Source organism: Pezoporus flaviventris, unplaced genomic scaffold, assembly GCF_033815535.1.
Source record: "Pezoporus flaviventris isolate CSIRO_AGI_PZ_B2104156 unplaced genomic scaffold, CSIRO_AGI_Pfla_v1 ptg000054l, whole genome shotgun sequence".
Classification (NCBI taxonomy): Eukaryota; Metazoa; Chordata; class Aves; order Psittaciformes; family Psittacidae; genus Pezoporus; species Pezoporus flaviventris.
The window spans coordinates 63706-72512 of NW_026892602.1; the positions used below are offsets into that span (position 1 = coordinate 63706).

Sequence of the window (8807 nt, forward strand, 5' to 3'; positions counted from 1 at the left end):
CTCCTACTGGGGATCTGGCTGTCATCCTGGCAGTGCTTTGTCCCTGTGCACAGAGGGGCTCATCCCATTGCTCCTCTACTGAAAAACCTGGCAGGATCTGAGTGGTTGAGGATGGCTGGGGAGCCCTCACAGCCCTCCTTGACAGAGTTGGGGTCACAGTGGGACATCCCATGTCAGGATGGAGCTGGAGGCCTTTGGGCGAAGTCAGAGAAGGATGTGGCCATTGTGGAGGAGACGTTTTCTTCTCAACCTCCTGCTGCTGGAATTAAACCAGAGAGTGAGGAGGATGAAAGGATGGACACCCACAGGGTGAACAAGGATGGCGAATCTGTGTGCGTATGTGTTTCCAGTGCTCAAGAATCTCACCCCAGCTGGTGATGCTTCCATGAGTTTTCTGAATGTTGCAGACAACATCAGCTGTAAAAGTAACTGCAGAATCAGGGGGGCTGGGGAGGAATGGGCAGATCTGATGGGTGCAACAAGAGCCTGATCATCCTTTTCTGGCTCAGACTGGCAGCCAGGAATCCTGGGTTCTCTTCCTGAAAATCTTCCTCTTTTTCTGCCTTGCTGCCCACTTCCCAGCTAGAATCCCCTGCCACCAAGAGTTACTGACCTCCTTGCAGAGGGGATTGCCCATCTGGCACTCCCAGCCACAGTGGCCATGCAGAGCAGATGAGCACAGAGAGGTCTGACAGTGGTCCCTGCAGTGAGCCTCCAACCCTTCTTCCTTTACCTCCCCTGTTCTCAGGGTGTTCAATTGTTAGTAGTCAGGACATTCTACGTTCTTAAAGACTGCGCTGTAAACAGTGAGGTTTCAGTTGTTCAAAGACCTGTGTTTCAGATGTCCAAGGTTGTTGCAGATGAATGCACCCACAGCTACGCTGAAGAAGATGCTCCTGGTAAAATGGATTAAAACCTCTGCCTGCCCTTGCACCACCCTTGAGGTGTATGCTAACTGCTGTTAAGGCATGACCAAATGCTTCTACATGTCCTGAGAGCAACCTCAGGTTGTTTAAGATTAACAGGCCACCAAGAAGCAGCTTCTCATAAAGACCCCTTGAATGTCCTTTTTTGAGGACCCTTCAGCTAGAGGATCTCTTCTTTAATTGCATTCACTCTTGACTCCATGCCATTCACAGGTTGTTTGGACTACTGCTTTTGAACTGTAATTTATTGGAGCTGTTTTTTTCTAAAGACAAAGCTCATGGTCCACCTTTATGGCCTTGCTCACCTTAGTTGGTCTTGAGGGAAAAGACCAGAGTTTCTGCTGACTCTTTCTAGAGCAAAGTGTATAAAAGTCACTTGTAGACACAGCAGAACCAAAGATGGGGACAAGAATCTGTGTTTGGAGGGCTTCTTCTCTTTCACATGACCCCATATCTTTCACCTGACCACGTGTGATTGAAACATCTGATGCGTGCATGGGTTTGAGGGGTAGGGGTACAGAAGCGTACTCCTTGTGTTTTGCTTCTCCATTGCTTTTCCATGAGTGTGGCAGAGATTTGGCTGGAGTGCACTCACTTGTGACCAAGCACCACGGATTTTGTTGTGGGATCTACACCTGTCTTCCCTGCTCTCCCACAGCACCTATCCCCCAGGGACACTTAGGAGCTGTCGGCATGGGATTCAGCAGGCTGCCCTGGAGCAATATCCTGTCTGAAGCTGCTGACACTTTCTTGGAGCTGTGCTGCAGAGGTGACTTTGTCCCCCTTTGTCTGTTCTCTTGCTGATGTAAGAGTCATCCTTCTGTGGTGTGAGGAGCACACATGTGCAACTCTGTGTACACAAGACCGTGATATCATCCTTTCAGGCCACCTCTAAAAGACAGGACAAGGACTTTGTCTCCAAGTCCATTGGCATCCTTCCCATACAAAACAGGAAAGTCATGAGATTTTTTTGATTACTTTCTCCTCACTGTGGGCAGCACTGGAAAGCTGCTGGGAGCCCTGCTCAGTGTCAGTTGGTCCTCCTGTGTTGCACCTACCCCTGACAAGCAGCGTCAATTCTGCTGTGTCCTGCTCTGCTACACAGTAGTATGGTTGACATAGAGGAATCCAGGAAGAGTCACCTAGAGTTATATCAAGGCTTTACCTAGCCTAGCATCACACTGTCTGTCCTAGAAATAGTAATGGTGGGCCTTTGATGTGTTTAAAAGTAGACCCTGTCTACAGGAAGAGTCCAAGATGTGGGGACATGTTTGTTGCATCATTGCATACCTGGAAACCTGCAGCTTGCACAGGGTTCCTTGTCAACTCTTGTCATTGCTCCTTGTCAACTCTGAGCTGTGCAGCTTCTAGTCTAAAGCTGAGGGGCTCATATTAGCAAAGAAAACTTTGCTATAGGATGTCAAAGTAGCCATGACTTCTCAGAGCAGAAGAAAGAATTTATGAACAAGGTAAAAATGTCACCGGATTGTCACATAACTCTGTCTCTGTTTCAGACCCCAAGGAGGAGATATGCAGTAGGATCAGACAAAGTCCTAATTTTCACGTGGGTCCTGGCAGTGTCTTCATGGTGCCACAGTACTTGGCTTCTTGTTGGGTGAGGAGCTGAGGCAAAGTTTTCCATAAGATTTCCACTGATTCTTCTCTTCCTTCTGGGGCAATTTTAAACTGGAGGGACCCCAGAATTTCCTGCACATGGGTGATACAGGAAAAGCATCCCTGAGAGGATACCAGATTCATACAAGTCCTAAGTTTGTGACATAGCCATGCCTTTAGTGACACTTGAAGGCCCCAAGTGTCCCTAAATGCCTGTTCCCCAACTTTCTGGGGTCACGAGTGGTTTTACCTCCTGTGCTTGAGAGGAGTTCCTCAGATCCCTGATCTGAGCCTGAGGCTGCTCAGTAGTGTCCTTAATGGCCATGGGGAGTGTGGCTATGCATTACAGATGCCCTGACATGAGCCTGACAGGGTCTGCAAGAAAGCTACAGGGCAGGATTAGAATTCAAACCAAACTTAGCCAGTTCTACATATCCATGAGCAGGAAGAAGATGCAAGAGATGATCTTCAGTAAGGGAATCAACTTCTTCAGAGTTTAGGACCAGAAGCTGCAGAGCGGACTGATGGAGTCCCAGGCCATGGAGGACTTGTGCCACCCCATTTCATAATAGAGCTCTCAAGGACATTGCATATTCTGCTTTGGAAAGCAGCAGCCTTAAGAGACCTTCTCAAGACTCTTCATGACAATATTGTTAAAGGAAGGTGCAACAGGAATGTGGTGTCTTCTCATTTGCAGGTTTAATTTTATGCTTTTCCCTGAGAAAGAAGCCCTGGGATGTCCCTCTGTAGGACCTCTGAAGGCCACACAAGACAGAGAGGAGGAGGAGATCGGATGGGATCTGCCTGTCATTCTTGCTAAATAGCCCCAAAGATGCTTTCTGAAGATCTTGCCCTTGTATAGTTCCAGAGAGTCCTACTGAATGCCTCCTTTTTCCAGGAAACCAGTCTTGGTCTCCAGCCAGAAGAGAAGATTCTGAGGAGACCTTGTTGCAGCCTTTCAGTTCTTCAAAGGGGCCTATAAGAAAGATGGGGAGAGACATTTTAACAGGATCTGTGCAACAGGACAAGGGGTGATGGTTTTAAATTTAAAGAGGGAGACTCAGGCTGAAAGTGAGGAAAAAATACTTTACAATGAGGTAGGTGGTAAAACATTGGCCCAGGTTGCCCAGAGAGGTGGTGGATGCCTCATCCCTGGAGACATTCAAGGACAGGCTGTGGTTCTGGGCAACAGATTTAGTTGAAGGCGTCCTTGCTCACTCCGTGGGGTTGAACTGTATGAGCTTTGAAGGTCACTTCCAACCCAAACTGTTTGACAATTCTATGATTCTGTCTGTTGAAGAAAGGAAAGGAGTGGAAAAGGCAAAGGAAGAAGGTCACTTGGCAGGTGAGGCTCATAGAGAAATGGAACAGAAGGAGTGACAGAGAGAGATAATCACCAACATTGCTTTCCTCCCTCAAACACTTCCTCCTTCTCCTGCACTGAGTGCCCCCAAAACACAGCCTTTAGTGTGTGACCACCACAGTGCAATTCACAGAAGGGAAGTCATGGTCCCTCCAGGCTCTGGTTATTGCAAAAGACACTGTTGCTCTCTTTGTTTCCTCTAGCATGTGGGTGCTAGAGTTAAACTAAGTGCCACCAAGGTTTTCTGCAGAGCCCGGCACTGAGCTGCTCATGAGCACAAGGCAGAGAACTGCATCATCCCATCCTAACGTCAGCTCACCCTCTTGGGTATTTTCAGCTTTCTGCCAAGAAGTCAGGAGAGCTTCTCCAGGGCGGGGGGGTGGGTGGGGTGGGGATGGGTGAAATGACAGTAAGCACAAGCAAACTCTCAGCATCAGACCTCAAACTGTACTTCCAGTTTTCAGGAAGAAAAAGAGGACATCCCCATCACACCAGGAAACCAGCCCACAGGTCAGAGTCTGGATCAGCTCTGGCAGAAGCTGTAATGGGATGTGGGTGGAGGTCCCAGGGGTGCTGGACAGGGTGACTGAGGTCCCTCCAACTCCTCCAACAAGCCATCTTCATGGTTCGGAGATGCGCTCTGCCCTGATGGAGAATTTCGTCTCATAGAATCATGGAATCCTAGAATGGTTTGGGTTGGAAGGGACCATAAAGACCATCTAGTTTTCCATCACCCCTGCCACAGGCTCAGTCAATCACAGAATCATGAATTCACTGGATCAGAAAAGACTGTTAAGATCATCAAGTTCAATCATTACTCAGAACAGCCAAGTTCAACCATGTCAGCTGCCCTGGGCTTCCCTGAGCAGTGCTGCCAGAGAAGGATTCCCCTGCAGGGACCATGACCAAGCAGGGAGTGACAGTGGAGCCCTGGGGATGTTGGATGAGGGACTCTGAGGACACCCTGGGTTATCTGCACCTCCCTGCCTCAATTTTCCTGCAGCATCACTCAGCTCCCCATTGTGTTATACTAAACTGAATTGCCCTCTCTGCATAGTGCTCCCACAGTACAATATCTCCACAGCAGCACTGCCCTGTGCAGCAGCCTTGGTCCCTTGCTGCAATCTCAGCACTACCAGCATTTTGCAGTATTTAGGGCCCTATTCCAGACTGCTGCAGCTCCAAGCAGCAGCTGCCAAGTCCATTTGTAGCCACTGTCATGAAATAGTGTGATTTTGTTCACTGGGCTGTGCTGGGTGCCCCATACCAGGGAAGGGGATGGTGAAGGAGCTCTCCTCCCGGTGGTCCCCACATGTGGCAGGACTTCTGCTGTGATCATACAGTGGTCAGTACTCTGCGCTGTGTCTGCAGCAACTTCAGTTCGAATCTGAGTCACAGCATCCGTTTTGCCAATCCAGGATAAAGATGCGAGGGAGACAGCTGCAAGGAGGTTGGTTTGCAAAGGGACATGCCCTATAAGGGGGCCATGAGCTCTTATGTGAGCATTAGATTAGATACTAGATATCTCTGGTGGGAAATTGAGATGAGATCCTAGAAAGAAGTTCTTCCCTGTGCACATTTGCATACATCTTTTAGGCCCCCTTCCAATACCTAAAGGGACTACAAGTAATCTGGAGAGGGTCTTTTGACAAGACAAGGCAGAGTGGTTTTAACCTGACATAGGGGAGATTGAGATGAGCTCTTAGGCAGAAGTTCTTCCCTGTGAGGGTGCTGAGGCCCTGGCACAGGTTGCCCAGAGAAGCTGTGGCTGCCCCATCCCTGGCAGTGTTCAAGACCAGGCTGGACAGGGCTTGGGACAACCTGGTCTAGTGGAAGATGTCCCTGTCCGTGGCAGGGGTTGGAACTGGATGAGCTTTAAGGTCCCTTCCAACACAAATCAGGGTGTGATTCTATGTGCTGTCTGCTCCTAAGAGTGACCTGTGATGATTTCCTGACCTGTAGTCAGTGCACAGGGTCTCTCCAGCAAGGAAGCTGTTCAAAACACTGCTTTTACTCTTCAGGAGCCTTCACACTATGGACACCCTGATTGTTGGTCATGGTGCCCTCTCCTGACGGCTGTGCAAAACTCACCCTGGACGGCAGCTTTCAATAAAGCCATGACAACGAGCTGCATGAGGTGTCTCACAGCGTGTTTCAATTTATTCACCACTGTGGAGGAACGGAGAGCAGCAAAGGGCTGCAGCACTCGGCAGGTTGGATCAGGTGTCTCAAGGGCACTGAAAACACTTATTTCTCTACCCAGAGAAAGCTCAAAAGGAATTTTCCCTTCTAAATATAGTACAGAAGGATGGGAAACAAAGATCTAGAGAACCAGGCCTTTAGCATCAGCAGTACCTATCCCACTTTTACACAGATGAGAAGCAAAACCACAAGGAAATACATAATTTGTCCATCCCGTGTCTTTTTCTTCCCCCAGAAAGTCAGTTTGGGTTTACAAAGCCATTAGGCTACATGAAGAATAACGTACTGTGCTTGAGCAATTGCCGTATGTTCAGGCTGGAAAACGTCAAAATCCCAAAGGGGATATTTTTCATCCAAAATTACTCCATTTTCTGGTAAAAGAGTTTCTGTATCACAAAAACAACACTGTGTACACACACTCAGTGCAATTCAGGGCTTGGTTGAAGCAGTGTGGTGGCCCCAAGGGCCACTGCAGCCTCTGCTCTCACATGAAATTCCCTATAAACGACTCAGGGCTAGGCTTTGATTGGAGTGGGTTTGGGGTGACAGACAAGAGAATCACGGGATGGCTGAGGTAGAAAGGGAGCTCTGGAGGTCAGCTCAATATCCTCTGCTCGAGCAGGGCCACCCAGAGCTGGTTGCCCAGGTCTGTGTCTAGGCAGCTTTTGAGTATCTTGAAGGATGAAGTTTCTACAGCCTTGCTGGGCAACCACAAGCCCCTGTGCCAGTGCTTGATCACCCTCACAATGAAAAAAGCATATGATGTACAGATGGAGTCTGCTGTGCTTCAGCTTGTGCCTGTGGCCTCTGGTCCTGACACTAGGCACCACTGGCAAGAGCCTGGCTTACCTCCTAGGAGAGATGCTTCAGTCCCTTCAGCATCTTCATGGAGGTCGTCACATAGAAAAAGAGGGTGACAGCAGGAACCCAGCCTTTGAGAAAGCTGCTTGAAGATGGGTGGTTTTGGCACCTGAACACCCAACAGTGAGAAAGGGAGCAAGAAGAGACAGTCTTCCCACCTCAGCTCTCCCAGGAAGGACTGCCCCAGCAGGAGGATGGGCTCCTAAAGGATAAAGCCTTTGCCTGAACAGGGGCTTGAACCCTGGACCCTCAGATTAAAAGTCTGATGCTCTCCCAGCTGAGCTATCCAGGCTCACAATTAGGGTTTTGGGGGATGCTCAGGACAGGCGGTGAGGACCCCACTTCACTGTGGCAGTGGAGGGACAATGTGGGGACTTGCTTTGGCCTCTTCCACCCCAACAAAGCCACCACAGCGGAGGGCATCCTCCCGCGATGAGGAGCATCGCCAGGACCAGGACCAGGACCTCTACCCTGCCCTGGCAGGCACAAACACCGGGTTTGCCCTGCTGGGGACAGCCAGAAGCCAGAGTCACAAAGGAGAAGGGGGAGGAGAGCGACGAGGATCTGCACACGGGCCGCGCTCCCACGGGACCGACCCCCGATGCGCCCGGGCAGCGCTGGTGCCGCAGGGATGCGCTGGCAGCAGCGAGAGGGAGCTGGGAGCGGCTGAGAAGCCCCGCCGGCTCCGGGGGGATCCGGCCGCAGAAGAGCAGCGGCCGCGGGGGCGCGCTGGGGCCGGGGCTGCACCGCGCTCAGTGCCTTGCGCTGGGGCTGCGGCTACCGCGGCTCGAGCCCGAGTCCCAGCAGCAGCTTCGCCAACAGCCAGGCCTTGGTTTGCTCTTCTCCTTCTCCAGCCCTGCAGGACGGGGCCCCTCTCTGCTCCAAGGGAATCCACCGGGCCAGCCCAGCACCCACCAGTGCCCTCATTCCCCACGCAGACTCAACCGCGCGCTTCATCCTCCCCGGAAGACAGAAGACATCTTCCCACCATTAGAGCTTTCTTGAAGCCAACCCACTTTGCTGGAGCTACATGTTCCCATCCTGGTCAAGCTGGAAGGCAAGCCTCCCTGGAAAGGCTCTGTGGCTTCCTCCCTTTCCCATAGGGTGTGAGGAGGTGGGAAGCAGCAGCTTTCTGCCCCAGAGCTCAGGTTCAGAGAAGATACTGGGTAGCAAGGATTTGCATGCAGAAGATCAAAAGGCCGCACTGCAGGTGGGCTGTGACTCCCTCCACAGCATCCTCTGCTCAGCACCAGCCCATTGCCCTGTTAGAGCACACTGGAAAGGATGAATCACACTGGGATGACTGCGGCACAATGGGAAGGCTGGGGCAAGCCCATGAGCACTTGGGTTCTGCTCCACCACCATGGTTCAGCACCATTTACCTCATCTAAATGCTTTCCTCTGGCCACCCCAACAAGGAGCAGTTCTTCACCCTGACTGCATCATCAGGTCCAGCGGGCAAAGGTTTGGTCAGACACATGACCATGCTGTTCCGCTGACTTTCTGCAAACACATTTAAAAAATAAAAATTAAACCCCTAATTTTCCCATCTCACAGCCCCCTCCTGGGCACACCCCTACATGTGGTCCTTACGGCAAACCAAAGCATGGAGACCATCCCCACTGCCCACAGCCCCAGCCCCACACAGGCGGCTCTGCCAGGCTGAGAGCCAACAGCAGTGATTTTAAGGAGAAAAGTTAAATTATACCATGATGAGTTCTGGGCTAAGTAGACATCCCTCAAGCAAGGGTCTGCCTAGAGAAGGGCTGGAGGGCAGAGAGCCTGATAAGGGCAGAGGATGGGCAGGACTCAGGGTGAGCAGAGATTTCTTTTAGCTCCTG

General features: G+C 50.9%; 1 non-coding gene across 1 annotated transcript; it reads right to left on the bottom strand.

The window, feature by feature from the left end:
• Positions 1-7185: 7185 nt before the first annotated feature.
• TRNAK-UUU (transfer RNA lysine (anticodon UUU)) lies at positions 7186-7258 on the bottom strand. The gene has a single exon. It is a non-coding gene; the product is annotated as a tRNA-Lys (tRNA).
• Between the last annotated feature and the right edge of the window lie 1549 nt (positions 7259-8807).